Raw genomic sequence first — 27,919 nt, 5'->3', positions numbered from 1 at the left:
CGGCTGCGGAGCGGGGCTTGCCCTTGGCTTCGCCTCTCTCCGGGCGCCTCGGCGTGGGGACAGGGGCTGCCGCCGCTCGCCGCGTCCCCGGTGGCGCCCAGGGTGCCTTTAGCATCCCTTAAGTGTCATTAGCGGAAAAGTCATTCATTTGATCTGTGGTGAAAACGATCGCTAATCCCAGGGAACGGGGAGCTAAGAGCAAGTGAGAGGACAGGCAGAAAGAAACTTTTGGGAGAGAACGGTATACTCTAGCCTCGCCTCTGTTTCGCTTATTTATTTTGAAGTACTGTAATAGGTTAATGCGTTTCCAGGAAAGTCAGTAGAGACGCCTCAGATGCTGTTTACATGTTTGTTTCTGTCCTCTTTAAACTATGCTGAGTTGAGTTCTCTGCAGCCGAACGCTCGCGAGGATGTTTCTGCTACCCCAGCAGCATTTCTGGAGCCCCGGAGCTGCTCTGGGAACCGAGTCTGTAGGTGCTCCTTGGCTATGGGTGGTGCAGCGGCTGTAGGCGTATCGCTAAAGTACGCATTCCAGCCGGGCAGCGAGCCCAGCCATTGAAAACTTGGGAATTTCTGCGGTGGGAAGTTTTTAGATACATCAGAGGCGCTTGTGCTCTGCAACTCTAGCCATCAGCCTGTGCTCAGAGGACGCAGAGGAGAATCTCTCTGACGCTGGGTATAATTTGGCAATTCTACTTCCTCTTTGTAATTGACGGTTTATTGTTTAAAGTAGAATTTGCGATACTTCTGAATGCTTGAAGAATATGCTAATTATTAGTTTATCCAGACATGACAGAAACAGTAGAAAAATCTGATTTCCACTTAGGCCTTCAGAAAGTACTTTATAGTATATTCAGTTATCTCTATGAGGTCAAGCCTCTATATACAGATACAGTGTGTGACTTTTTTATTTGTCCTTATAGGTAAGTTGTGCAATATGCTGTAGATCTTATCTTGACAGCTGGGCTTTGCAGGGAGACACAATAGTTCATGTGATAAGTGAAGATTAAAAATGAATACAATGGATTCTGTCTTGCCAGTGTAGTGTCATCTTTGGGCACCTGAACTGCAGGAAGGCTGCTCTGTACTGTCCTTGTTTTATTAATAAATTTATTGGTCTTACTGTGATGGGATTCAAAAAGAAGCATAATATGAAGTGTCAAGAAGATAAGGGTAGATTGCCTGTAATCAAATTTTTTTTTCAGAAATCCTCTAGATTCTTCACAATAAGGCAAATATATAAGGTTACTTCAAGTTGCTATGTGAAACACATGTCCTGTCTCTTCACTGTTTTTATAACATTTCTCTTTAAGTCAAAGCAACCACTGGTGATTCATTAATATGTGCACCCTCAATAAATTACCTGTCATATATGAATTAGGGATACTAGTCAGGCTTTTAGTCTGGGAATTACTGCAGTCTTCCTCGTGAGACATAAGGGATAAATTCTGAATTCTGCTTAATTCTATGTATCTGTACCTGTATCTCTGCATATCTGAGGAGTTTCAGTTCAGTATGTTAACTCACTACAGTTTTAATGCAAGTTCTCAAAGGACTGGCCACATGTCTGCATGTTTAAAAATGACAATTCAGCACAGATTCTTGGACTGAGAAAGACTTCCTGGCTGGAATGATCTTTCATCTGCTCAGCATCCTTTACGCCAAAGAAAGAGGCCTTCTGGATCCAACTTCCTATTTGAAAAAAAAAAAAAGTCAATGGTTTGTGCACTTCACTACCTGACTCCTCCTTCAAGTGTAAGCCAGTGTATCCCTGCGCCCCTCGGTGACAAAGCACAGGCAGCCACGTTACAGCAATATTACTATTCCCTGACAGTGCTTTGCAGCAGTGTGTAGGAGAGAAAAGGCTGAACAATAAAATCTTTATATGTTTTTGTAACTTTTTTATTCCTTTTAATTATGAAGCACCTTTAGTGTGCTGGAACAAGGTTAATGACTCCATTATCATTGTTTCCGCGTAATTTATCAATGCTATCTCTGTCAATTAGAATAGCATGACCTTGAATGCACCATGTGACTGTAGCTGCTTCTTCAGTGCTGCCTAGGAATGAAGTCAGAGAGAGAAATGTGGAGGTTGGACATGACTATTTATAATGTGATCTTTAAGAGACTGGGAGTATTTCTCTTGTTTGAAAGTTTTGACAATTCAGCAGTGAAAATTTACTTGTAGATGAAATCAGGGAATGGCTAATTCAAGAATTAGCTGTTTTGAAGCATAGAAAAGGTGCTTTCATAATTTTTTCTTATGTTATGTTTGATTAAACACCCCCCTCTCTTTAATTAAATCTCTATCATCGTTTTTTACATTACTAGATTAAATACTGCTTCTGAAAAGTTGGATGGAATATTGTTATTTTGTGTTAGCTAAGTATCTTGAGTTATAAAAACCCCAAGCATGTAATGTAGGAGTTGCTGCATATAATGAGGAGGAGTAAACTTCATGAGAAACTGATTTGAAGTTCCGTGATATAATTTAACATGAATTCTTCTATGTATGACTCCTGATAAATAAATAGGATAAATAAATAAATAATACAGGACATTGTTCCTGGGTTTGCATTAGAAGAAAAGACTGTAAGAATCATACTATTATTCTTTAGTCTTAATTGTAAGAGTTAAAAAAGAAATATTCCTTGGAGACTATTTCCTGTTTGGGTTTTTTGGTTAGGTTTTTTTTTGAGAGCCACTTGTTGTGCTACTTTGGCAGAATCACAGAGAATCTCTGGAAACATATGGGGTGAAATCTTGGCCCAGATGAAGTCAAAGGCAAAGCTGTCCTTGACATCAGATAAAGAAGGCAGGGTTTCCTCTGCAAAACCCCATGCTTTTTTGAACATACGTGTCCTTCCAATGAGAGAATTGTATACAGCAGTTACATTATTTGGGCGTATTACATTTTGACCTTCTAATCCTTTGGGTGAGGATAAGAACCTTTTACTCTTTCTTAAAGAAATACTTCTGAATTTCAGATGTGTTTGTTTTCACATGCAGAACAGTTTGGATTAAGTGCTGTCTTCTTCCCACACATGTACAGATGCGTAGTTGTAAAAGTAGCAGTGTGTTAAGGAAAGGCATCTTAATTTGGATAAGCAGTCACATGGGGAAGAGTCATACAGGGAGCAATGCCTCCAGTTCCATTCTCTGATCACCACTGCTGTCTCAGATCCACAGTAGTTCCCAGCAGTGGCTGACACAGGTCTGTGCTGTCCACACTCACTCCTTGCAGGGTTACATGAACAGTCCACTTGGTTGTACTGCATAAACCAGGATCTTTATTCTTTAGATAGAATTATAAACTTCCACAGATGCCCTCAGCAGAATCCCAATGAACTGTCTGAAAACATGAATTTCAGAACTCAGGAGCATTGCAACAGATTTTACCCTGGAGATCCTGCCTGATGCATCTCTTTCTCAAGGAAAGTGGTTTGGACGTATTAAGTAACCAGGTGATCTGACCAACTGAGCAATTTAATTTATTTTTAGAAGTATTTAGTGGTATGACTGTTTGCAACATGAATAAAACAGACACTTTTTATGGACACTGTCTAAGGGCTCTTATCTGACTCTAAATAGTCAGACTTTAAGTATCAGCCCCTAATTCTTTAGGTCCTTATGCAAAAAAGGCATTTAGTACACATAATATAAGGAGGAACTAAAAACCAGTTTAATTTTCTCAGTACAATAATTTGCTTAATAGTAAGCATATGCCACAATATTTTGCTGACTATAGATGTACTTGGGTATGTTTTCAGGTGCTTTCCCAGTCAGGAAAAGGTTTGGACCTTCATTAGGATGGACATAGGAGCAGCCAAGTTTGGGCAGACTGCATCCTCTACATCCTATTGCTCGTAGCTGTGACTGTGGTTGCTGGGTAAAGACTAAAAGACAGAGGATGGTACTGTCCCAGCTCCCATGATTTGTGGCTAAGGGGTTTAGTAGCCTTGTAGTGTTTTTTCTTAATGGGCTCATCCATAAGCTTTGCAATTAAAACCTGGATTAACTTTTAAAATTTCTTTAAAAGTCTGTAACAGGCTTTTTCATAGAGATATGCAGGAATTTTGTGATTTTCCAAAGTTTTGGCTGCATGTGTAAACAAACATGTTAGCTAAATGTTAGTATTTTCAGTTAAATATAGTGTTATAAATTTAGTGTTAAAATGTTAGTATTTTTAGTACAGACTTTTTCATACACATATGTATGTATGTATAGTTATGTTTTTAATTTTTTTTTTGTTATTTAAGGTCATAAATAATTATATTCTACATTCATGAAAACACTCTGTGCATATAGATAGTCTTTTGGCAATCTTTTATTCCTGATGTCACTATATACTGTGTTCCAAGGTGGGAACATTGGCTATAGTTACCTTCACAAGAAGAACAGTATTTTTCAACAGAAAGCTGCATGATTTTCCAGAATAAAAACAAAAAATCACAAGGGTCTTTCAATAACCAGACCTAAAGAACCCTGAAAACCTGCATGGTTTCCTTTTCTCTATGACTTTTGCATAGATAGTATTTGAAAAGAAACTTATTCCTTTTTCCAAATTTGTGCTCTTTAGGATTTTATTAACTCCTGACATTAAATTCAGAGTTCTTTTTTTACCATTACTTTATGTTATTCTTATGCTTGTCCATCTTAATTTAAAGACCATTGAAACTGACTTCTGACTCATGTAGCTTGTGATTTATTCTTCAGCTCCTCCAGAGAGCTTGTGATGTTTCATGTCAGGGACTCTGTGTTCACTGGCAGTAGAATTATATTCATCAGTCTTTTTCCTTCCCTGAGAATTACAAATGCGCCATTAAAGGATGGGGCCATGACTTTGTTAGTGCATCATTTCCTTGAAGAAATTAAATAATTGAGAGTGCTCTGCTTAGTTCTGTTTAGTCACATAAGGTAAAGTTAATTTTACAGTAAGACTTGTACATCTGTTGATACTGTTGACATCAAAGGAAAATACTGGTGCAAGGGGGTAGAATTGTGTCTGACTTCTTTATGCATCCTATAACCTTACCTGCATTAATTCAGCATTTCATGAAAGATATGGATTCTGAGCTTTTGCTTTCAGTGTTCTTGATCTTCTCCTTGCTCTTTATAGATAAGGAGCTCCTTTCATGACATGAAAGATTCTATAAATTAATAATCTACATATTTTGTATACAAGAAGTGGTGTATACAAGGAAAAAGTACTTCTTCAAAAGGGACTTATGGGAAGAGGTGGTCACAACTGTGATTTAGAAAGGGTGATGGAAAGCACTGCAGTTGTAGAAGCAGATGTTTCATGTTCTTCTCTTCCTCATAGTGCTATAAACAAATAAAAAATTAAGTGTTTTTTTTTTTAACTGGGGAGCATCAAGGCAAAGTTCAAAGTACATAGTGATATTTTTTGACTGTGTTAACATTCTTGAATTAATTTTTTTGCTTATGTACCTAGGTGTTTATAAATATAATAATATACATAAAAATTTGTACAATCTTTGGGTTTTTTTTGAGACTGGTAGGAATTTTCATCTGTAGTAGTATTGCTACAGTACTACTCTAGAATATTATTCATTCAAGTTTTGGTGCAAATATATATATATGATACTTACAATGAACCCATACACTCTGGTAGCCAAGCAATGTACAGAATGGCACAGGTTTCTGCAGTAGGAAATAATATAATCATAGACTTTAGAATGAGATTGACTAGATGCCTATCCAGGTAGGTGCAGTCTAGAGCACAGAGTTGGATGATATTGATTTCAGTGGCAAAGTGCCTGTCATTGGGTTTTGTTGCTGAATGCCACTGTAATGCAGGCCTTAACTGAATTTTCTAAAAGCACAGGAGCTGTGATCCCAACATTATATCTTTAGCACACGTAATTTGTTACAAATCAGCTTTTCTTCAACCTCGTAGAAATCCGTCCAGTAAGAAGGTGTCATAATTTTCTAGCCATTTGTGTAGCTTTCTAACTATAGGCTGAAATGAAAAGTGGAATGGTGGGCAGAAGCGAGAGAAAAGAAAGATACTTAAAGTCTTTAACAAAAATTATTTAGCATTCCTAAACTGGACAAAAATCCTCATTGGTAAATGATAATCTCAGAACAGTACCCATGGTTTGGATGTTCTTTTAATGTTAACCTATTATCTCTCATTTATTCAAACCTGCTATCCACAATTTGGAGACTTCACTAGAAGCTGAGCTGAAAGAAAGCTGTTGTTTGTGTGTATCTGCCATGTATTTATCCTTTTTACATTATTGTTGAACTCCTAGTCAGCACCTTCAGATTTCTAGAATTCAGAAAGCTTAATCAAAATGTAGCTTGCTGTCAGCACAGCACTACCAGGTGTCTTCTCATTCATACATACATTATGATTAGTAATATATGAATAATGTTGTTTTGCTCTGCTTATCAGCTTCAGACGTTTCTCCTGGGTGTCTTTGATTATTTCCACAGTGCATGAATTTGAGATGAAGGAAGGTGAGACAGGGAACAAAATGGAGAAAGTAAAATTGTGTGAAAGTTCCAGGAAAAAAATGTAGACATTAATAAAGTACTTTACTGGTTTTAGAATTCACATGTTCTGTCATATTCAAAGGAGTGTGCTGAAAAATCAGCCCAGGGAACATGTGTTTCTTAGGTCTGTCTTAGTTTCTCAAAACATGTTGAAATCATAGAATCATTTAGCTTGGAAAAGATCTTTAAAATTGTTGACTCTAACCATTACCCCAGCACTGCCAAATCCACCATTAAACTGTAACCCCAAGTCCCACATCTCCAGGATTGGGTGGCTCAACTGCTTCCCTGGGCAGCTTTTTCCAATGTTTGACAAAGCTTTCAGTATAGAAATTTTTCCTAATATCCATTCTAGACCTCCCTTGTGCAACTTGAAGCCATTTCTTCTTGTCCTATTATTTGTTACCTGGGAGAAGAGGCTGACCCCCACCCAGCTACACCTCCTTTCGGGTTGCTGTAGAGAGTGATAAGGTCTCCCCTGAGCCTCTTCTGCAGGCAAAGCACCCCTGCTCACTCAGCCAGTTCTCATCAGACTTGTGCTCCAGACCCTTCCCTCTGTTGCCCTTCTCTGGACACACTCCAGCACCTCAATGTCTGTCTTGTAAGGAGTGGCCCAGAACTGAAAACACGAGATCATTGATGAGGATAGTAGGCAGGCCTGCCCCAAATACTGAGCCCTGAGGAACCCCAGTGGTGCCTGCCCACCAGCAGGATGTACCTTATTCCCCCCACTCTCTAGGGCTACCATCCAGTCAGTTTTACATGCAGCAAACGGATCCAAGCTATGACCACCAGCTGGTTTCTCCAGAAGAATGCTGGTGTAAAGCTGTCCCTTTAAAATATGCACAATTAACTCATTCCAAAGGAAAAAAACAGCATTCCTGCTTCTTCAGATGAAAGCATGAGTTATTGTTAACACGTCTGTATTTCTGTCCCAAGTTCTCATGAAAGTCGGGTGAAATAATGGTGCCACCTGAGAAGCAGGGGAGAAACATGTATGGGATGACTTTACTACATGAGTGATGTTTCTACAAAAAAAAAGAGATTTATCAGGTAGTGTTTCATTATGGACAGAACTGGGTTCCTTGCTGCTGAGGCAGCATCTCAGCCTCCCTGCTCTATTTCTGCATCCTTTTTCTCTGGTACCAACACAGTTGTGGTGTCATGACCATAAACACTACATTGTGGTAGTGCAGGACCATAAACACTAAGTCATTACTGCACCTTTCTTCTCAGGCCTTTGACCTTGGGAAGCAAGGGCAACAGTCCAGCTATTCAACACCATGTGAAAATGGAATTAAAATACAAAATGTGCATGTGTTTTATGATTTTCAGACAAGACAAACCAGCTGCCTGCTTCCACATCCATAGGTGAAATAATGCCTTTCTATGTAATATTTTTGTTACTTTCTTGACCCATCCTTGGTTCACATCAGTATACTTCATGGAGGCCCTCCATACGTCTGCAAACTATGAAGCCCTATCCAACATTCTTCTTTCTTGCCCACTCCAAGCCCTTTGTGCTAGCGAAGCACCTTCCTGTGTTGCTGGAATTCATCTTGAAGCTTTCAGGTAGCGCATCTTTCAGGTCTGGCATTGGCACCAACTCGTTTATTCTGCCAGAAAGACATTTCTACCCTCTGTGCTTGAGTTCATTTCAAAAAGCATGCAGAAACTTGTTCTGACACAGAATTCTGGCACTCCAGATCATGCCTGTTCTAATGGGAGAAAGCCTGGTGTTCCAGTCTCCCATTGTGCCTGGTCTGGGAGAAACGTGACACAGCCTTGACAACATATGGCAGTCTCTGTAGCCAGTGATGGCAGTAATTTCAGAATTATTAAATTGTTCACAGATTTCCCAGATTACTACACTGGGGGCCAGGGTTTTTCTCTGACAGTCTGTTAGGTCAGACACCGAGGACCGAATTGAGGTCACTCACTCTCTGCAGAGTCATAGTGTGTTTGTTTATAAAAACGCTGAAGAAATATTGTGTCCTCATTATGCAGGGAAAAAAACCTTAGAAATAGACTTCATCATTACAAGTAGTGCTTACAGATTCATAATACGTAGCAGAGCAATGGAAAACAGTGGTAGAGTACAATGAGCAAAATTTTCTACGCTATACTAGCAGGTACATTGTGTAGCTGTGTTAATGTAACATTAGTATTCCAGAGTGGAAATCCTTCCTGCAAACAGGTAGAGATTTTCTTTTATTACTTATCTATTTATTGGTATCTTTGTATCTCACGTTGTACTTGCATTTCCCAAAATGAAATGTGTAAAAGCATTTTTTAAATTGCACATTTTAAAGCTCTTTTTGTACTTAAAAGCTTCCAGGTTTGTTTCCATCATGCCAACCATTAATTAATCTGCATATTTCTGATCGCCATTTCATAAAACAACACCTAACCTGTCCTACAGAAGCTGAAAGAAAATAAAAAACCCAAACATTTGGGGCATCTGTCTCATTCCAGGACATCCATTTCACATGAAAGTTCTTATAACACACACCATTTTTTTTCTACTTAAACTTAGACTGAAATGGAATGAACAGTCCTATTTGTATCCTATATGAGTTATACTGAATAGTTTCTATCATGTTACATTCTTACATTCTTTTACTAGTATGAAATTGAATGGCTGTGTTCATTTCTGTTATTCCCTTACTAAGTACTTCTTTGTGCCAAATCTGCATTAATAAATGCCACATAAGCCTCTCAGATGCTTCTAAAATGGTATGTTAGTATAAACAAGTATTAATTCCATTATATTTTAATTCTCTAGCCTTGGTTTTTTTATAGGAAACAGCAGTTTATATATCAAAGTGTTGCTAGCATAAAAAGCTAAAAGATCATGCAGGTGCTCCTATCATGGAATTGAAATCCTTGTCAAGTGGGAAAGGGAGTAGCTGCTGAACTCTTCTATCAGACTGATGGAGGAGCTGAACACTTCTTCAGGTTAAACTATTGAGTGCTTTGCTTAGGTAAGGTGTAATTAATTACCCCCCAAATTCCCTGTTCATTTGGAAAACTCTCCTTGAAGCTCAGGCCCACTGGGATGCCTATTCTGCACTTGGTATTAGGTGGTTTGCTCTGACTCCTCTTCATTTTATATATATACATATACATGTATATATATAGTAATCATATAGTCATTATTTTTACTGGTATTTGTGATTTCTCTTTCCATGTGGGTTTGTTATATCTGCCTATTGTCTCATGCATGAAATCTGAACACGTGGTGAGAGAAACTGCCTTTTTGTTGTAGCAACTAGCATGGCAATTTCAAGTTGAGAGTCTCTTGTTTCTATGGCAATGTAAGGAAGTATTCACATTAAATTCCGAGTCTCACATAATGAATTTCTTGGAATTAGTTACTGGAAATACTCTATCATTTTAACATAGGATCTGTAACTCTTAATTGATCATAATTCAGTCTTGGTGATAGAAGCTTTAAAGTGGATAAAAGCTGAGCAATATTTTTGGATTTAAGAAAGTATAGTAGTTATTACTAATGTGGAGCTTCTATTATTGGTAGTGCTGGTCTGTTGTCTCATGGTTTTTCTATTACAGCTACTGCTAGTGAAGCCTATTAAAAAAATCCTTGTTGTACTATGTACAGAGAATATGTTTCCTGAAGAATTTGGTTTTTCATTTTATCTACTTGATTACAGATGTGGAAGAACATTTCTGCCTTGTAAACTTCTAGAAGAATTACTGGAATTTCGGACAAGCCAGTAAAAAGAGCTTTTTCAACACTCACTCTATTTGGTCATTTTCCAGTAAAAATAGCATAAAAGATTTCAGGAAAAGAATCCATTACAGTACTGGAGGTTTTGTTAAGAAAATAAAGTAAAATCAAGATGTTGAATTTGCTTAATTAAAATAGAAACTTTGTAATTGAAATATCAATTAAAAGGTCTTATGGATTCATGTTTATATTGAGTTTTTATGTTAAGCCTGTGATACTTATGTACTGAAATAGTCTTCAGAACAGATGAACCCATAAAACTTATATATGCCACTTTTAAGTATGTGTGAAATATTGTATGAGTTTGTGTACAGTTCATCTGACTGCAGAAGTGTAACATCTGCTTTGCCTTGATAGGGACTCATGTTTGTGCCTGTGCTTTAAGGGCAGTGAAATTACTGTTTCTGAGTGTAAAACTCAAAAAGCTGAAGGTTTTTGGGTTTTTTTTGCATATGTGAGAAAGAACCTCCTGCATTGACTAGAGCAGTACCAGTTCTAGAAAAGTAGTAAATCCATTTAATATTATTTTGGGTCAATATTAAGAAGATTTCTGGTAAGTAGTAAGTAACTTTCTCACCAATTGCTCTAGGAACAGGTTGCATGAGCTGCAGAATTCCTCCCTCTGTATTTGTGCACTGCTGGGCAGCTAGTGAGGATGTGCTGCTGGGAAAGAGGTTTGCAGCTGGGACATTAAACCAGAAGTCTTCACTTGTGTCCCTTTAGATGTTAATATTGGCCTTGTTATTAGACTGTCTGAGTAACTTCCAGATTCTAAAAGTCATTTACAAAAAAAACTTATTCAGAGTTACCAGACAGGGAGTTATTCTTGATGTCCTCAGCTATCCCCAGCTAAATTGCCTCAGTGAATTTCAGTGTGAGGAGGGAAGCTGGGGAAGAAGTTCTTTGTATAAAACTTCTTCCCTCTTTGGTCTCCTGACCTAGATTATGAGATAGAGTTCTTAGAAACTACTGGGAAATTACTGAGTTTCATAATCATAATAATTTTTGTCCTCTTGCTGTCTTTTTATGGTTTTGTTTGTTTTTCATTTTTTAAAGTGAAATTTATTTCATTATTAAAGCCTGCCTAGCTCTTTAGGAAGAAAGGCTCTTTCTAAATATGTATGATTTGCCCATAGAATTGGTACTGCATTTCTCCAATGTAATTGCTTATTTTTTTCCTTTTATTCTTTAAAATTTTAATCTCTTAAAACATAAATGTTGTTATTAGCCTATCAAGCCAACTGAAATAAGATCCCATGGTGACAGGTACTACAAGCTGGCAGGGAAAAACACTTGCTGCCCGAAGGGTTTATAAAGGCAAATTAGACACAGAGGATAGGTAGGAACAGAAAGAACTGCACAGTGGTGAAATGACTTGCCAAAAATCTCAGCTCAATCAATAACAGAGTGGAGAACACTGCAATGTAATTTAGAAGTCTATGCAAGCAGCACTGCATCCAAGTAAAGGCACACAAAGCAGACAAAACCCCCTCTCCTGTTCAATGAGGGTTTCTATGGATGGCTCGAGTAAAACATTTTTGTAGGTATTTATTTTATATTTTACATGACAAATCCCATGCAAAGCAGAAGCTTTTTTAATAACAAAGAAGCACAAGCATGCAGGGGTACCTGCAGATGAGAAAGTGTGATGGAGTGTTTTTTCCTAAAATGAAATGCATTTCAGAAATATGTTGGAAGTGGTAAAGTGTAGGAAACCAAAGCTATATGCATTTATATATTTTAACAAGATATTTATATTTGTTTGCACTGTTAATTGGACAACTAGACACATCAGTCACACTGTATGAGACATTCATTAAAAGTCTTTTTGCCTGTTAAAAGCCACTGTTTGACAAGTAACAAATTATAAGTAATTTGTGTGGGGTTACTTTTGGGTGTTTATTCCTTCACACTCCCCCTCTGTCTTTTTGTTTTAAAACCTTATGGAAAGAGGAGAAGTCCTAAAAATGTTATCATAGCCAGCGACTGGAGATTGGTTTGTTGAGTGAAACATACAAAATAATAATTTGTACGCTCCAGTGGTAACCTCTAACTTTACACAGTGGTGGGGGACTTCAGATTATTTTCCCTGGGTGGTGGCTCCTTTCAGAGCCCTGGTTGCCAACTTTGGATCCAAACTGGATGGATCTTAGATTTAGCCCAACCTGACAGCTCACCAAATTAATGAAGAATTGGTGTCCTTGTCCTTCATGAAGAATACAGGTGTCCTTGTAACATCAGCCTATCCTGATGTTACAAGGACACCTGGCAATCCCAGGCAGGCTCTCTTGTTGCTGTGTGAGTTGTGTTTACACCATAGGTTTCCTTTGTGCTTCTGTCCCTCTGTGAAGAGCTGTTGGTGCCTCTTGGTGCTTTCGCCTCCTCTTTGCCATTGGTTTCTCGTTTCTCACTGGAAACTCTTTGCTCCCACTCCCCTTGGAGAGGCTGCTACAAAGGAATGCTCTGCTGGAGTGGAGTTTCACTGTCTGGAAGGTTTCTCTGTTCTCCTCTTTCTGTGCCTGGGGCCGGTGTGGAGTTAAAGCAGTGGTCAGTGAGAGGTCAGGGTAGGATTTAGCTTTACACAAGTAAGGCTGCTTAGGTCTTGCTGAATCCACCCTTTGTTTTCAGGAAAAAGGAGTTGCATAACATTAAGATGACATCTAGCTGATGTTCTGCAATCCTTCTTTTAATCGCCTTCTATGTACCACAGTACTTCTAGATCCTTTAAATAGACCTGGCACAAGCCAATGCAGCACAATCCTGTGTTTTTATTCTCTTGATGTGTCCTTGTGATAGCCATGGAGTCCTGTTTGATCTGCAGCACCCATTATTATATAGTTAGTCTGATAGAACTTTGGTCCTGAAGTTGATCATGAGCACACTCTTGCCTTGTTTGCATTATTAATTCATCAGGCTTTTTACAGGTGCAGTCATTGATAGGTCTGAGAACAGAGAAAAAAGCTGATGTCTCCAGCTAGCGAGCGAGGGCAGCTGGTTCACAGTGCACAGTGAAACTGCTCAACAGTTTGCTGCAGAAAATGTGTAAAGTTCTGTGTGGCCAGAATCACCAGGGAATAGGTGAGATGAGCTGGACTTCGGCTCAGGCACCAGACTTACCAGTCTGTACTGCTGTAAAGCAAAGGACCAAGCAGTACTGGATGGAATAGCACTGGCATCATTACCCTCCCTGGACCAGGTGTCCTGAATTCTGCCTGGGATCAGATTGTTCAGGCATGCCAGGTGTCCTCATAACAGAAGGTGAAAACACCTGTGTTTAAAGGGTGCTGGGTCATTTTGCACTGATCAATACTCATTTTCTATTCTCATGCCTCTGTATGTGTTTCCCACTGTCCTCAGAAGGATGGGATAGCTGAAGCTGCACAGAGTGCTGGGCCCAAACACATTCCAAAATAGATGATGGAGCAGTGCATTGCTGTCTGGGTGAGAGGGAACCTGAGCTTGCCCTCTGGGGATGTTGTATGAGGCACCATAAAGCTGTTGCTGAAGACACACTTGCAAGAGGTGACCTGGATGGGTTGCAGTTCGACCTGTGGAGCAGGTCTGTACAATAATGTCCTTGGTGGGGGTATACTTGGGTATAAATTCCTGAATTAGTGTTTGAAAGATTGCCTTCTTTCTCATTATTTTTTAAAAGCACAAAATGAAACCAAATGTCAATGCTTTTTTTTTTTTCTTCTTTTTTTTTTCTTTTTTTATTTTTTTTTTAGAGCAGAATCCTTGTTTGCTGACCAGTCTTTCTCAGTGTAGTTTTATCTATTTAACTCAAGTGCAAGTGCTTCCTGCTGCTTTGCCTGGCACGTTAGGCACACTGAGGAGTGTCCTAGCCACTCAATCACCAACTAGTTGCAGCTTTCCAGTTGCTCTTTGGAAGCCTTTCTGGCAAGGGATGACCCCATCACATCATGCTTATCTTCTGAGACCTGATGGATCACAGAACTAGTGTGGCATTGCTCTGAATCAAAAGTTTATACACATGTTTATTCATGTTTTGCCTGAAAACAGTATTATGTGTCACTGCTGAGGAGTGATTTCTGATCAAATCCAGGAGTAGCCAAGCCTCTGTGAGTCTGCAGCCTTTTAAATTTTTTTTTCCCCCTCTGGCTGGTAGCTACAGATAACTGCTGTCTCTTGAAAAGATCCTTTAATTAAGGTGAGTGAACCTGCAGAGTATGATTTACATGGGAATTTTTCAGAAGGGCAGCAGAATAGAGAGGGGAAAAAGCCCCTAGCAAGATGTTTCACCCAGATTGGCAAGTCAATGATCCCTCTTTATATTTTAGATTTTTTTACATATATTTTTTTTGTTACAAAGAGTATATACATTCAACTTGCAGTAATTATTTTGTAAATAAAATACTTAATTTTTATTATAGTGTAGAAATGACTTAACAAAGATCAGATTTTTTTTCTGATCCCTTTTTTCCCTTTATTTCTGTAACCAGCTCACTGCAAAGGCTGTGTGTTCAACTGTTGAATTGTATGTAAAATATATCTTCAATAGTAAATGGAACCTGAGAGAGAGGCTCCATTTTTAGCGCCTAAAGGTATTTTACACATATGGAATTTTGTATAAAATACAAAGAAGTCTCTGGAGAGGAATTTTTTACAAGAGTGTCTAGTGCTAGGACAAGGAGTAAAAACTTCAAACTGAGAGAAGGTAGGTTTAGATTAGAAATTAGTAAGAAATTACTTACTGTGAGGGTGGTCAGGAGCTGGAACAGGTTGCCCAGAGAAGCTGAGGGTTCTCCATCCCTAGAAGTGTTCCAGACCATGTTGGGTGGGGCTCAGAGGAACCTGATCTAGTGAAAGGTGTCCCTGCCCATGGTGGGGGATTGGAACAAGATGATTTTTGTTATGATTAAAAGTATTATAAGTCATGTAACTTTAAATTTTGGCTTTGAGTGGCTAGAAACTGTAGTTTTCTCAGAGAACATAAATTGCAGGTGTTCTGTAGCTTTTGGTGTGAGGTACACATTTCTTTCTATCTCTGAGCCAAATGGAACTGCACATGCTGAGCAGCCCAGCATCTGGCCCAGCTGGAAGTGGCTGTCATCCCCCAAAATGCTTCCCAAGCCTGCTGGAGCCAACTCCTGCTTCCCCTAGGAGCAGCTGTTTCCAGTGCCATCCTAGCACAAATAGCTTCTGACTGCTCCAGCCCAGGAGTGGTCATTACTATTTCCACCTGGGTTTTTTCATTTGTCAGCTTTGAGATCTTCCTTCAGCTCATTTTCCTTTGAAAAAAGTTCTTCTGTTAACAATCAACTGGGTGTCATGTTTGCCTGCAAAACACCTGCAACAACACATAATTTCTGCTTTGCTTATGTCAAACGAAATCCAAGAATTACATGCCCATGCTGATTTATGCTATACTGTTTGGAATGACCTTGGAAATGTAAGAATTTTGTGTATCCTGCTGAGCTTTGCTTTTTTTTCACGTGCCAGTATCAACTATTTGGGGAAATTTCAGTTTTATCAAGTTCATAGTACAGCATGGACTATTTTGTATTTCCATTATAGGAGAATTCCCAATCAACTGTTTTCAGATACTGCATTTCTGCATGTTGGAGCTGTGTTTTAAAGGTTTATAATTGAGTTTTACTTACTAAAGCTGTCTGTAAGCCATGTCTGTAATTTTTTTCCATCTTACAACTTTTTATGAAACCAGAAAATTTCTGATTGTTTTTCAGTGATAATTGCAAAGTATTTCTATAACTATTTACTAAACATACAAAGAATAATCTGGTCAGCAATGAAAAGTGAGGAAAGGGGGGAAGAAAGTAGCAGTGGAAGCTGAGTAATTCCATCCCATCCAGTTGCCTAAGAGGCTACAAAGATTTGTTAGTCTGAAATGCTGACGCTACTGCCAAGGAATTCCCACCTTTTCAGATGGCACATTCTTTCTTGCACTGGGCTCTTCAATTGTTTTTTTAAGCACGACAGCATCTAATTAAGAGCTGGGAAGTTTCACTGGGAAGTGGGGATGTCCTGCCTTTGGAGCCCTGGCTGTGCTGTGCAGGAAGGAATGTTCTACAGCTCAGCCTGGGAAGAGGAAAAGGCCTGGAGCTTCTGCCCTGACTCTGACTACAAGAGTGGAGAAGGGGGAGAGATTGCTTGATGGAAATGAAGGGAGACCAAGAAAATTCCAGGCCCTTGTGCTTGTTGGATACGATGGGAGACCAAGGGAGTTGTGCTTTTAGTTGGGTTTTGTGCATGGGGCAGAACCCAATGCCCTTGGCAGCTTCTGCATGGCACCTTGTGAGCCAGAATCCCCATGCAGACATTAAGTGGAAGAGTCTCAGTGTGACAGATTGTTAGAGCTGTTTGTTGTCCTTCATTGTGCAAGTCAGATCAAGAGAGGAAATGAATGGACTTGGTCTAAAAAAATTCTGTGTTCCTCCCAGTTTTTATGAATGTGTATAAGAAGAACCTTTGGAAAAGCTGCATGTTAATGCATAAGTGGCTAAGTTACAGTAGCATTAAGGATTTGATTTAAACCAACAGATTCAAGGATTACCAATAAAACTGAAAATCTGTCTTTTCATCCAAATTTAGTTAAGTGCTTTGTGTATGTAAAATATCCTCTTTTGTGACTGCTTTTGTGGACTTTTTTTTTTTTCATTTTATCAGTGAAAGAGGTTCAGTTTTTCTGTACTACATTAAAGCAGATCCAGAGCAACTAACTGATCCCGTCTGTTTGAATCCTTACTGGTGTGCTGGAGCACATTCAGCATCAATCAGATAAACACTATCACAGTCTGTGACCCTGTGATTTGATAGGAGTTATGTGCATAATCTCACTGTGTTCAAACAGCTTGGCTCTCTTGGCTCTTTTCACACTTCTACCCTGTGTTTTAAATGTTTTATTATTTAGCTCTTACACTAGAACATTCAATACATAGAACCACAGAAATAGTTTGGAAAAGGCTGCTGAGATTGAGTCCAGCCTTTAACTGATCACCACATTGTCAAGTAGCCCTCAGTGCTAAGTGCCACATCCAGTAGTTTCTTGAATAGCTCTGAGGATGATGACCATGAAGTGTGTTTTTACTATCAGAGAATCACAGAATGGTCTGGGTTGGAACACCCCAAAAAAAAATCATATTGTTCCAAGCCCTCTGCTGTGGGCTGGAGCAACTTTCACAAGACCAGATTACTGAAATCCCCATTCAGCCTGGCCTTGAACATTAGGGATGGGGCATCCACAACTGTTCTGAGCAACCTGTTCCAGTGTCTCCAGTCTCCCTTTGCCCACACTGTAAATAATTTCTTCTTAATATCTAATATAAACCTACTCTTTTCTTTTGAAACCATTGCCCCTTGTCCTTCCACTGCATGTAGTAATTTTCCTGCTCTCTTGTAGCCCTTTAGGTACTGCAGGATGCTCCAGGATCTCTGGAGCCTTCTCATCTCCATTCTGAACAATCTCAACTCTCTCAGCTTGTCTTCATACAGCGACCTCTGATCACCATTGTGGCCCTTCTCCAGACTCATTCCAGCAGGTCCATGTCCTTCTTTTATTGGGGTCCCCAGAGTTGGACACAGCACTGCAGGTGGGGTCTCAGGAGAGTGGAGTAGAAGGCAGAATTACCTCCCTTGACCTGTTGGTTGTGCTCCTTTTGATGCCACTCAGGATATGGTTGGCATCTTTAATGGTCTTGAGTGTGGCTCCTGAAGTACTGATAAAGAGGCTACCTCAAGGAGTAAACCAAAACTAACAATAGACCAAGTGAACAAATAAATAACCCCCCAAAAGAGAAAACCAAAAATCTCCAAACCCTAAGGGAAAAAAAAAATAAAAATAAAGCGTTCAGAAGATGCTTTGTAGACTCCATAATTTAAAACTAGTGTTAATACATTTGAAGCGATGTGATGTCTCAAAAAATAAAGCATGAAGCTTGCAGCTGTTCTGGACTGGGGATATCTCTGCTGCAGTTCATCAGTCCCATGGCCAGGGGAAGGAAATCAGGGTGCCACTGCTGGGGGTGTCAGAGCAAGCTTGGCAGGGCCAGCAACTGCTGGGAGGGGGACAGCAGTGCTGGGGCCATCTGGGCTTTTGGTGCTGATGTCTGGGTGGATGGAGAAGAGATTGGAGGTATCTACAACCTGTTCTTGCCATCCATGCCAGACCAGTGCATCTCTTTTTGAGGGCTGTTGTAGCTTGATAGAGACTTGATACAGTGCTGAGATACAATAATGTCATTATTTTAAAGTGGCAAATCTACCAGTGGTTTCAGTATTGTGAAGTGTTTGAAATGTTCAATGGTGTAGATTTAAAGATGCTTAGGTATATTAGGCAATGGACAGCCACTCAGGAATCTGGGCTCTGATTCTCTAGAAACCTTAAATAAATCTCCCAATCTCTCTACCTTTGTTCCCCAATGATAACAAAATCATATAGATTATTAAACTAATAGTAGGTCTGTTCCTCAAAAAGAGTTCTGAGGGAGCTCATTTAATGATTGTGATGCATTTATCTGTAATAGCAGTCAGGGTAGCATACTAATATTACTTACAGATGTGTAATTGCTAATTATTTAATATTGACCTGATCCTTGAAAAGTAAACTCTGAAAGCTGAATCGTATATTTTGTAAATATGATATAAATTATAATTATATATTTTTTTAATTCAGGGGTGTGTTTGTTCATTTTCTCTGCATATCTCAGTTTTGAGACAATTCTCTAATCAAGTCAGTGATCTTTTTATTATGTCTTCTTACTTTTCTAGATTTTTCTCCTGAGTGTTTGTGAACATTTTGGAAGATATCTGGTCAAGAAAAACTGTGTTAGTTTGTTATTTGTCTTCTGTATTGTTATAATTCTGTGATTTGTCTCTTTTATTTCTTCATATAAGGAATCTACATTCTGCATTATATTTATTTTCTAATATTTTGCACTTCATTTTCATCCAAAATCATACTTGTTCTCATTCTCATGTTGGTTGTAGATGCACCATTGAAAGTGAAGAGGGTTACAAAAACCTCTGTCTCAGAGTCTCAGAACCCTTTATCTGTATTTGCTGGATTCTAATTGCCCAAATCCTACAGGCTGGTTGTAATATTTCGGTAAACTTTGGGATCACCAGGTGTATAAAAAAATAAGTCATGGAAAAGATAAGGCCACGCTTGACAACCAAACATTAAACTTGATTCCAAATGAAGGTGGTTTGGAAAAAAATATGAGTTATTCTTTGATCTCTCTTTGATACTAAAGAAATTGAAATTCAGCAATTTTTTTTTTTTTTTTTTTTTTTTTTTTTTTTTTTTTTTTCTGAAGATACTAATTCTTTTATGCACTTCTGAACTCTTTGGGATTTTTTAGGTAGCCTGTCAGGTATCCTACATGCCAGGCCTGGGGCTGTTCAGTGTTCTTAGATGTCAAGTAAGAGAGGGTATCATCTTCTTTTCTTTTGCCTCAAAATTATCTTAAAAACCTATGTTTAGTTTATTAGGATAGTCTTGAAAGGGCAGTTCTTATTAAAATAATTCATCTGCATAAACAAATATAAGATGGAAACAGACTGAATTAGTTTATTCCTAGTTGAGATTTCTTGCAAAATTTGGGGGCAAAATCGCTGTCTGTTAAGACACTGTACACCCTGATCATAACTGCTGTGGAATTGCCCTGTGTTCATGGAAAAAAGGAAAACACAATATGCTTCACTTTGTTCCTTGTGTTTTAATGTATTGGAGGCTGTCATTGCTCCACTTACAGGGGCAATATCTGATGTCAATAAAGACAGATATTTTCTAAACTTATTTTTTAAATTATTATCTGCTATTGGTTAGTTTATATTCACTATATTGAGTAAAAAGGACCAAAATGTCTGGCTTTGATGCATAGCAAACTATTATCCACCAGAACATTAAATTTAAGGCACTCCATATCTCTGCTTTATAGTTCAGGTTTACTGTTTATCATAATGTCCAGTGTGAAAAGTTGTAGGGAAAGGATTTGTTGTTAATTTTTATGGAGCTTGAAAAACTGAACTGTGGCTTGAAGTGATGTTTGATTCCATGCAACTTCTATGCAACTACAAGTATGTTAGCATATGAAATATTCATACCATTCAAATGTAAAGCGAGAACCAATATTTTAAGTTTTCATCATCTTTAGTTTTGTACAATCTGCTGCTTACAAAGCAGTTGAGATGGATGGGATGAAGTCCAATTGCTCTTCCTCAGCTGGAGCTCTTAGCCATTACATAAATTATAGATTTTTTTTTTTACTCTATGGTAAATTATTGTGGCAAATCTGTGTTCTGAAAGGGATCTGTACTGGTCCCTAGCTGACTTAAGAACAAAAATTGCCATTTAGGTGGCTGCATCACAGTAGCTGAAAAAGCAGTTCATTGTAGGTAAAACATTTGCTTAAGGCTGATATCATGATCTAGGAATAAAGCAGTAATGTGTAATTTATTTTTTCTACATTCTGAGCAAAACTCAAACTCAAACTTTGAGTTTTAAAAATCCTTAATCAGCTGTGATGTAGATAAATAGGCCACTTTTTTCAGATAGCTATATAAGCCTTGAGAGCAGTTTTGTATTTTAAGTTTCTCATCTGAGAGCTTTCTTACATCTTCTAATACAAACCCTTACATTTATCAGTAATAAGAAGCAACTACAGGTTAATTCATAGGGTAGTTAAAATTGCTATCAGTTTTACTTTGTGCAAAAGAGAAGAAATTTTATTAATAAATGAAATAATAAAGTGTATTATAATTAACATTTTTATCTAATAAAATTTATCAAAGGCCACTGGAAACTGAATTTTTCTTTTTACAATCCTACCTGAGATTCACCTGAAAATTTGAAGTATTTTGGAAATTTTTACAAATTGTTTTGATAATTTGTCTTTGAGCAGTTCTGGCTTTTATTGGTTCTAGATTTATGGATGCTTGACTTTTTGGATAGTAAGCTTTGGTATCAAGAATCTAAATGAATTTGATCTGAAGCTGAGCTGGAATGACTTTTCATAGCCTCTCTGAATCATTATTAATCTCACTAGAAAATATGTAATGATTTTTGGAAAATCATATTACAATTTTGGGTAGCACATAGAAAATTGAAAAAAAAAAAAGACCTTTTGAGGTAGAATATTCACTGTTGGGATACTAGAGCATGTAAGCCTAGAGAAAAACATGCCAGTACTGAGATTTCAAAAGGACACAAGGGAGCAGGAAATCACTGAAATAGAAATAGCCCTCGAGAAACTTCTCTAAGAAAGAAAGGTTACAATAAAGTGTTGGTTTCCTTGATTAATTTTATGATTTCAGGGACCCTCAGAGGGCTGTGGTGAGCATTGATGATCACTGATGATTGAGGCCAAAGCTTGTCCAATGCAACTGGACCTCAGTCAATGTCACAGCTCTCGTTTGTTCTCCAGGATTCCAGTGTAGGAACTAAAACTCCTGGGGTTAGCAGAGAGTCTGGCTTCTGCTGTCCTGTAGTGCATGATTTAGTTTAGCAATTTGTGTAAAAGAGCCATCTGATCATTTTAGCCACTGATTGCATTTGGTGCTGTCCAATTCCACTCAGTCATATACAGGTCTTCATTTCTGCAGAGGCAGTATTCAAGGGGAGGAAACATATCATAATCCTTAATAAAAAACAAGAATTAGTATTTACAGAAAGGGAAAAGGAAGTAGCCATATACCTTGAAGACAATAATTAATTATCTTTTAAATTTTTGTGGAAGAGACAAGAAACTGGATGATGCAAAGAGGAAGGGAGAATTTGTGTTGGTTTGGCTTTTTTTTTTCCTACTGGCGTTTTGTACATTCCAAATAAATAATTGAGTGACCATGGTGGAGTCAAGTGTTTTAGCTCTTGATAAAACATACTGATTTTCCCAGGGTAAATAACATTTGAGAAGTGGTAACTTGGGAGGCACCTGCAATGCCACACTTATTTCTTTCCATCTCATGCAGAATTTCTCCATCTTCCAGTTGCCATAAGAGTTCAAAAATTTTGTGAATGTCTTGTAAAAGAGCAGATTACTGATATATATATATATGATAGATTTGGGAGGTATCAGTGACAGTTGTCATGCAAATTTACTACAATTTAAAATAACTTGCATTCCTTAGCACTGTAGGGTGCATTTCACCACCTGATATAGAAAGATATATTTGAGCTTTTAAAGAAATCTGTATTATATTTCTGGAATTACTAGGAATAGTCTGTGAAAGTGAAATATGTAAAAGTTGTCATTACAATCCAAAGAGTACTTTGTATTTCAGTGTCTGCATACTTTTCTAGGAGTGGGGGGAAAAAAAGAAAAAAAAAAAGAGTTTAAATTGGTTAAATCTGGTTTTATTATTTTTTATGGGGTGAAGAGCAAAATTTTGTTCTTCAGTAACATAGTAAGATGTCTCAATAAATTATTCTCTCCATGTAGTTTTAGATTGTTTTATTAAATTGGTCTGATCCAGGCTGTAAGTCTCTCTTTTGTTAGGCCATAGCTGATTGTAGGTCATAAGCATTAGTATTTACTAAAACAATGTAAAACTGGTAGAGGAGAAAAGTAAAATCACCCTCTTAACTACAATAAATAAGTGGCTAGGTTTTAATACATAAGAATAAATCAGGGAAGTAATGCCAAAGGTGTGTCAGAATTCAAATTATTATCTGTGATTATAACTCCATGGTGAAATTTTGCAGGAAATTCACTTTATCTGTAGAATTGTTGCCCAGAATTTTCTAACTTTGACAATCTTAAAATTATTTGAGTTTTAAAAATACAAATGAATTCAAAAGGACACTTTCTAAAAAGTATATTTCAAGTAAGTTGCAGTAAAGAGAACACAGAAGCAGAGACTTATGTCTGAATTTATTAATTTTATTACTGGATGGCAAAAATCCCTTTCTCTGAATTCCTGTCTGACCACCGAGGATAAAATTTACCTCACTGTGTATTAATTATTGTAATTTACCTCTTTGATTCACATGTTGGCAAAATCTTTTGTACAAAAGAAAATCAGATTTGGTCTCTTTTTTGTGATGTGTTCAGAATCATGTGACTTAATCACTTTGGGTAGTAACTGGAACTGATAATCCCCTTGGAGCTTAAGGAAGTGTTCCAAAATCAGGGTATGATCTTGCAGTCCTCAAATATTTGACTACTTGACCAAAGCCCATTAGCCCTGTTTTAAAAATGGGTGTTGAAAGATATAAAAGCAGCTAGTGGGGTTTTCAGGCAGTTGAGGAACTTAGGAAAACTTTGCTTACCAGCTGGATCTTTATACACTCACAGGCCTTTATGTTTTAATATGGGATTATGAATCAGAACACTTATTTTATTCTAGCCTAAATGTGCTCTTGATTAAATGTCAGAATGTAGATTAACCAGTTTTAATTCCTAAATGGATTAAATAAAAATGGAGTGGACCTCGTCTTTAAAAAACAGAAGGGATTTCTTCTTCAGTGGTTTGACTGGGGGTCCTCTCTTTTCTTTGGCTTGTTCAGTGAGGTTGGATGCAAGAGAGAGGAAAAAGCTGTTACTCAGCCAACTTCCAACTTTTTGGTTTGTTGGCTGAGGCAGCCCTACCCCCTAAAGATGACTGATAAAGCGGTGGGTTTTTTGTGGCTTTGCTTCCCTACCTGTTGCTAAAGGGAAAATGCCATTTTCTGTTTTGAAGAATTGTTGTAGTAGTTTGTAGTGTCTGTGATGTTCAGGAGTTCACCAACCCCAGACAATGTTGTGGCCCTCCACAGTTCCTTCCTCCCTCCAAACCCCTCTGAGCAACAGGCCAGGGCACAGGGGGTGGGTTTGGGCTTCATGAAGAGAACTTCAAACTTCATTTGGGTTTCTCTGTGTCTGCTCACATTGGTCAGGCCATGAGTCCACCTCAGTTCTTCAGCTCACTCCATGCTCCCCTGTCCTGTCCTTCCAGGTGCTGTTTCCCACCCTGTCAGGAAAGGCCACCCCTTTAGTGCTGAACAGAAAACTTGGTTTACACTGCAAAATTTTTACAATGAAAACTGTACATCTGTAAAACTTCTATAAAACTTCCCCATTTGCACAAATGGGGAAATTTGTGGAAGTACATTCTTAAAGCAGGGAACAGGCTGTGGAAAATAGTTCTGTTGAGATCAAAGCACACAGCCTGTTGTGTGAAGAGAGGGCTGCTTCATGGATGTTGATTCCCTGTGAGGAAGAAAGGTTGGTGGGGACAGTTGAGGGATTTTTCTAGGAACTGCAGGTAAGCTGAATTTTAATTTTCTTTTTTTTTTTTATAATTTGTAGTTGAAGTATTTGAAACTGTTTGAAAATAACTCCTAATCTAATTATTGCAGAATCTGAATACTTGAACATAAATTAAAAAAAAAAAAAATCTATACAGGATTTTTCTTTGCTTAGGCTGCTTAACAGCTTATGTTCAAAGAATTATTTAAGCACCTCAGTTCTAGAATAGAATACCAATAACCAGTTCAGACTGAAGAATGGTGCTTTCACTATCTTTTAGTGAACAGCAGCAGCCTGAAAAATCAAAGCATCTGTGCCATCTTCCCCACAGGAGCATGTGCAACCACTGTGCAGTAGTTTGCATGCTAAAATACATATTGCCCAAACTGGGTGAACAGTTTTGTAGGTTGACTCCATACATATTTATATGAATGAATGAATGATTAGAGTGTCTTGCTTCTCCTTGCACTTCATAGTTGAAATTTATTCCTATATGATCAGGTATCCATTACACTATGACATTTTACTGCCAAGTCACTTTTCCAGAGGATAATTTATTTATTCTTTTTATCTGCTTGTTTATAAAACTGATATAGAAAGGAGTTTTACATAAGGGAAAATGAAGATTTGGCTGTAGGGAGGAAATAAGGAGCTAAGAGAATAGCTAGAAACCCTGCAGGCAAAGAGGATGGTCTGTTTCATGGTGCAGTTCCATCCTTCAGGGGTACATCAATACTATATTATGTCGGAAGCAACTCCTGCAGTTTCCCAGCCAGTGTCTTGTGAAGTCTCTGAGTCAGCAGATAACGGAGATAAATTTGGGATGTGAGAGAGTCTTTAAAAGAGACTTTCTTATTTTCTTTAAATTGACATAAAAAACAAACAAAGCTTCCTAAACCCGCTTTCTTGGTCTTCTATATTTAATTTCTTTTGTTCTTATTCAAGAGTTATTTTTGTAACACTTCTTTTCAGTCTGGTCTCTTTAGGTTTTTTATACCATTCTCACTACTATTGTTTCTGAGTGGATTTGAATACTATATAAAATGACATGACAAACATCTGTCACATGTTGCTCTTTTATCCTCTCCCCAGGGAAGAACCATGCCTGCAGTGCTGTATTTTTGTAAGACCTTTGTTGTTGCTTGGGTTTGGATTTTTTTTTTCGGTTGTATACATGCTGCTGTAAGTTTATGTTAGAGCACAATGGCTCAGAAGAGAATCCTTTGTACTTGGAAGAAAAGAAGATGAAGATTTTGAGTTACCATCTGAATGTCTCCCCCATAAACGTGGGAAAGGGTGGCAATACTCAGGCACTTGTCTCTACTTTCAAAGCCTGCTGAAATTTCTGTGGTGCTTTTTGAGCCATACTCTAGGATTATGGAGGGAAAAGTTAAAACAGGATTTAGGCATACCTTTGGTTCAGCATGTTTTATTGTCCTGGGTATTGTAAATGCAGGTGAACCCAATGGGAAGAAATGATGATATCTGACTCAATTCAGAAGGCTGAATTATTTCTTTATTATAAGTGTGCTAAAATACATTAATATACTATATAAAAGGAGGATACTAAAACTACATACTACTTTCTCTGACTCTAATTCTCACACAACTCATGACCCTCTCTCAAGAGTCCAGCCCCAGGTGGGTTGGATTGGCCATCAGGCTCAAACAATCCTCACCAGAATCCATTCAAGCAATCACTCCAGGTAAACAGTTCTCCAAACATATTCCACATAGGAAAATCAAGGAGCAGAAATAGAAATTGTTTTCTCTTTCATTTCTCTCTGTGCACCTCTATGAAAAATCCTGAGAGGGAGAGAAATGTGCTTGCCACACCTGGGTCTGCTGGTCATGGAGACTGCAGCTCTCCTGGTTTGTGTTTGTGATCCACTTGGAGCTGCTGTGAGGTTTTGTCTGTTGGACAACCCTCTCCCCTGCCAAGTGACAAGCAGATACAGTCTGCAGGTACATTTGGGCACCCTGAGTGCTGTGTTGTGGCACAAACCCTCACTGTGGTGGTGGTGGTGGTACTTTTGGCAGGATTTGGCAGGATTTGGCACGATTGGTGGTACTTTTTGTGAGGAAAGGGAGATAATCATGACCTTCTGCTTACTGGAGTATGACACGATGTCAGCAGTAGATTGAGACAGATATTCTTGCAGGCAGAGTTGCTGGATGGCCCTGCTACAGTGACTGCTTCGGTAGGAGCCTCAGTCTGCAAAGTCACATTATTGGGCAGAGAGAGATCACTGCAAGCGAGTTCCTACACTCTCAAGGCACCTGGCTGTCACCCTGGCTTGTTCAATTCTAGCTAATAACTCTTGGTTGCCAAGGGAGGTATGAAAGTGGTTGCTTGAGTTTGGGATGAAGAAGTTGCTGGAGTGGGGAATTCTTCCATACCCCTTTAAAAAATGTATGGAAAAATATACAGTCCACCTTTAACAGAAACAGCTTTAATTTTTCTGATCAATTACATGACTTCAGAGCTGCATTTAAATTACTTTCTCGTCTCCCTCACTTTATTTCAGGACTGTATAGGATGTATGGTAACAATACTAATTTGTGGGTGAAGGTTACTTTTACTCAGTAACATGGTGGGTGACTGTCCAACATCATTCCTGGAGTCAGAGAGGCACCTATTCTAGACATGTGGATTTATCAGGGAAGGTTCAGCTGAGTCTGGCTTTACCTGCATTGCATCTTCTACTGTGTTTCATTTCAAAATTTGCAGTTTTTCAGTCTAGCAAGACCCTTACCATCACAGCCGCTGACTCCACCTCATACTCACTGTGTAATTTCTAGTAGATAGGTTTTTAATCAAGGCCATAAGTTTTAGAGGTTTTGTATGTTGTTTTGTAGCTCAAGCATATCTCTTAGAAATAAGCACCCTCTTGATTTAATGACTTTAAGGAAGGGATGAGAAATTTGTGATAGGTGAAGTGTTCCATAGCTAATTATTCAAACTCTTAAAAAAATCTTAATTGTTTCTAGTGTGTATTTCTAGCTTCAGATTCCAGTTGTTGAACTTTGATAGGCATTTGAATGAAAATTAACTCAAAAATACCCTCATACTTAAATATGGAGAGGGAAAGTAAATTGCTTCCTAACCTTCTATGTGTAAACTGCACATCTGAAGTTTATTAAGTAATACCCATTTTCCATCTCTCCTGTTGTTTCTGTAGCTCCTTCTGAACTCTTTCTAATTTATCAACAGCTGCTTAAAATACAGACACCAAAGCAGAGTCTAGTATTCCACTGATGATTTTATGAAGCCAGAATGGTACTTCAAATTCAGAGCACTGTTTGAATCCTCACCTCATTATCCATGCAGTGATCTTTTTCACATTAGATCACCTTTTTTAAACCACCACTTAGTATAACTATAACAGTTCTTATTCTGAAACACAGAGAGTGATAGGATTTATGCTCTATTAGGCAA

General features: G+C 38.2%; 1 protein-coding gene and 1 long non-coding RNA gene across 20 annotated transcripts in view; both read left to right on the top strand.

Moving 5' to 3' along the window:
• Positions 1-27,919, top strand: part of MAGI2 (membrane associated guanylate kinase, WW and PDZ domain containing 2) — a 696,944-nt gene that overhangs the window by 925 nt on the left and 668,100 nt on the right. The window contains exon 1 of one of the 19 annotated variants that reach the window (XM_077783657.2): positions 1-17,844. The exons of the other annotated variants lie outside the window; for them this stretch is intronic. The gene's annotated coding sequence lies outside the window, so the exon portion shown is untranslated. The remainder of the gene's footprint in view (positions 17,845-27,919) is intronic. 19 annotated transcript variants of the gene reach the window in all.
• LOC146763510 (uncharacterized) overlaps positions 17,844-27,919 on the top strand; it is an 18,842-nt gene continuing 8,766 nt past the window's right edge. Inside the window, exon 1 of the long non-coding RNA XR_014952044.1 lies at positions 17,844-26,445. This is a non-coding gene — a long non-coding RNA (uncharacterized LOC146763510). The remainder of the gene's footprint in view (positions 26,446-27,919) is intronic.

The sequence above is a fragment of the Lonchura striata genome, chromosome 1A, assembly GCF_050655825.1.
Source record: "Lonchura striata isolate lonStrDom1 chromosome 1A, ASM5065582v1, whole genome shotgun sequence".
NCBI classification, from domain to species: Eukaryota; Metazoa; Chordata; class Aves; order Passeriformes; family Estrildidae; genus Lonchura; species Lonchura striata.
Note: the sequence above shows the minus strand (reverse complement) of the source record. Positions and strands in the feature narration are given on the sequence as shown.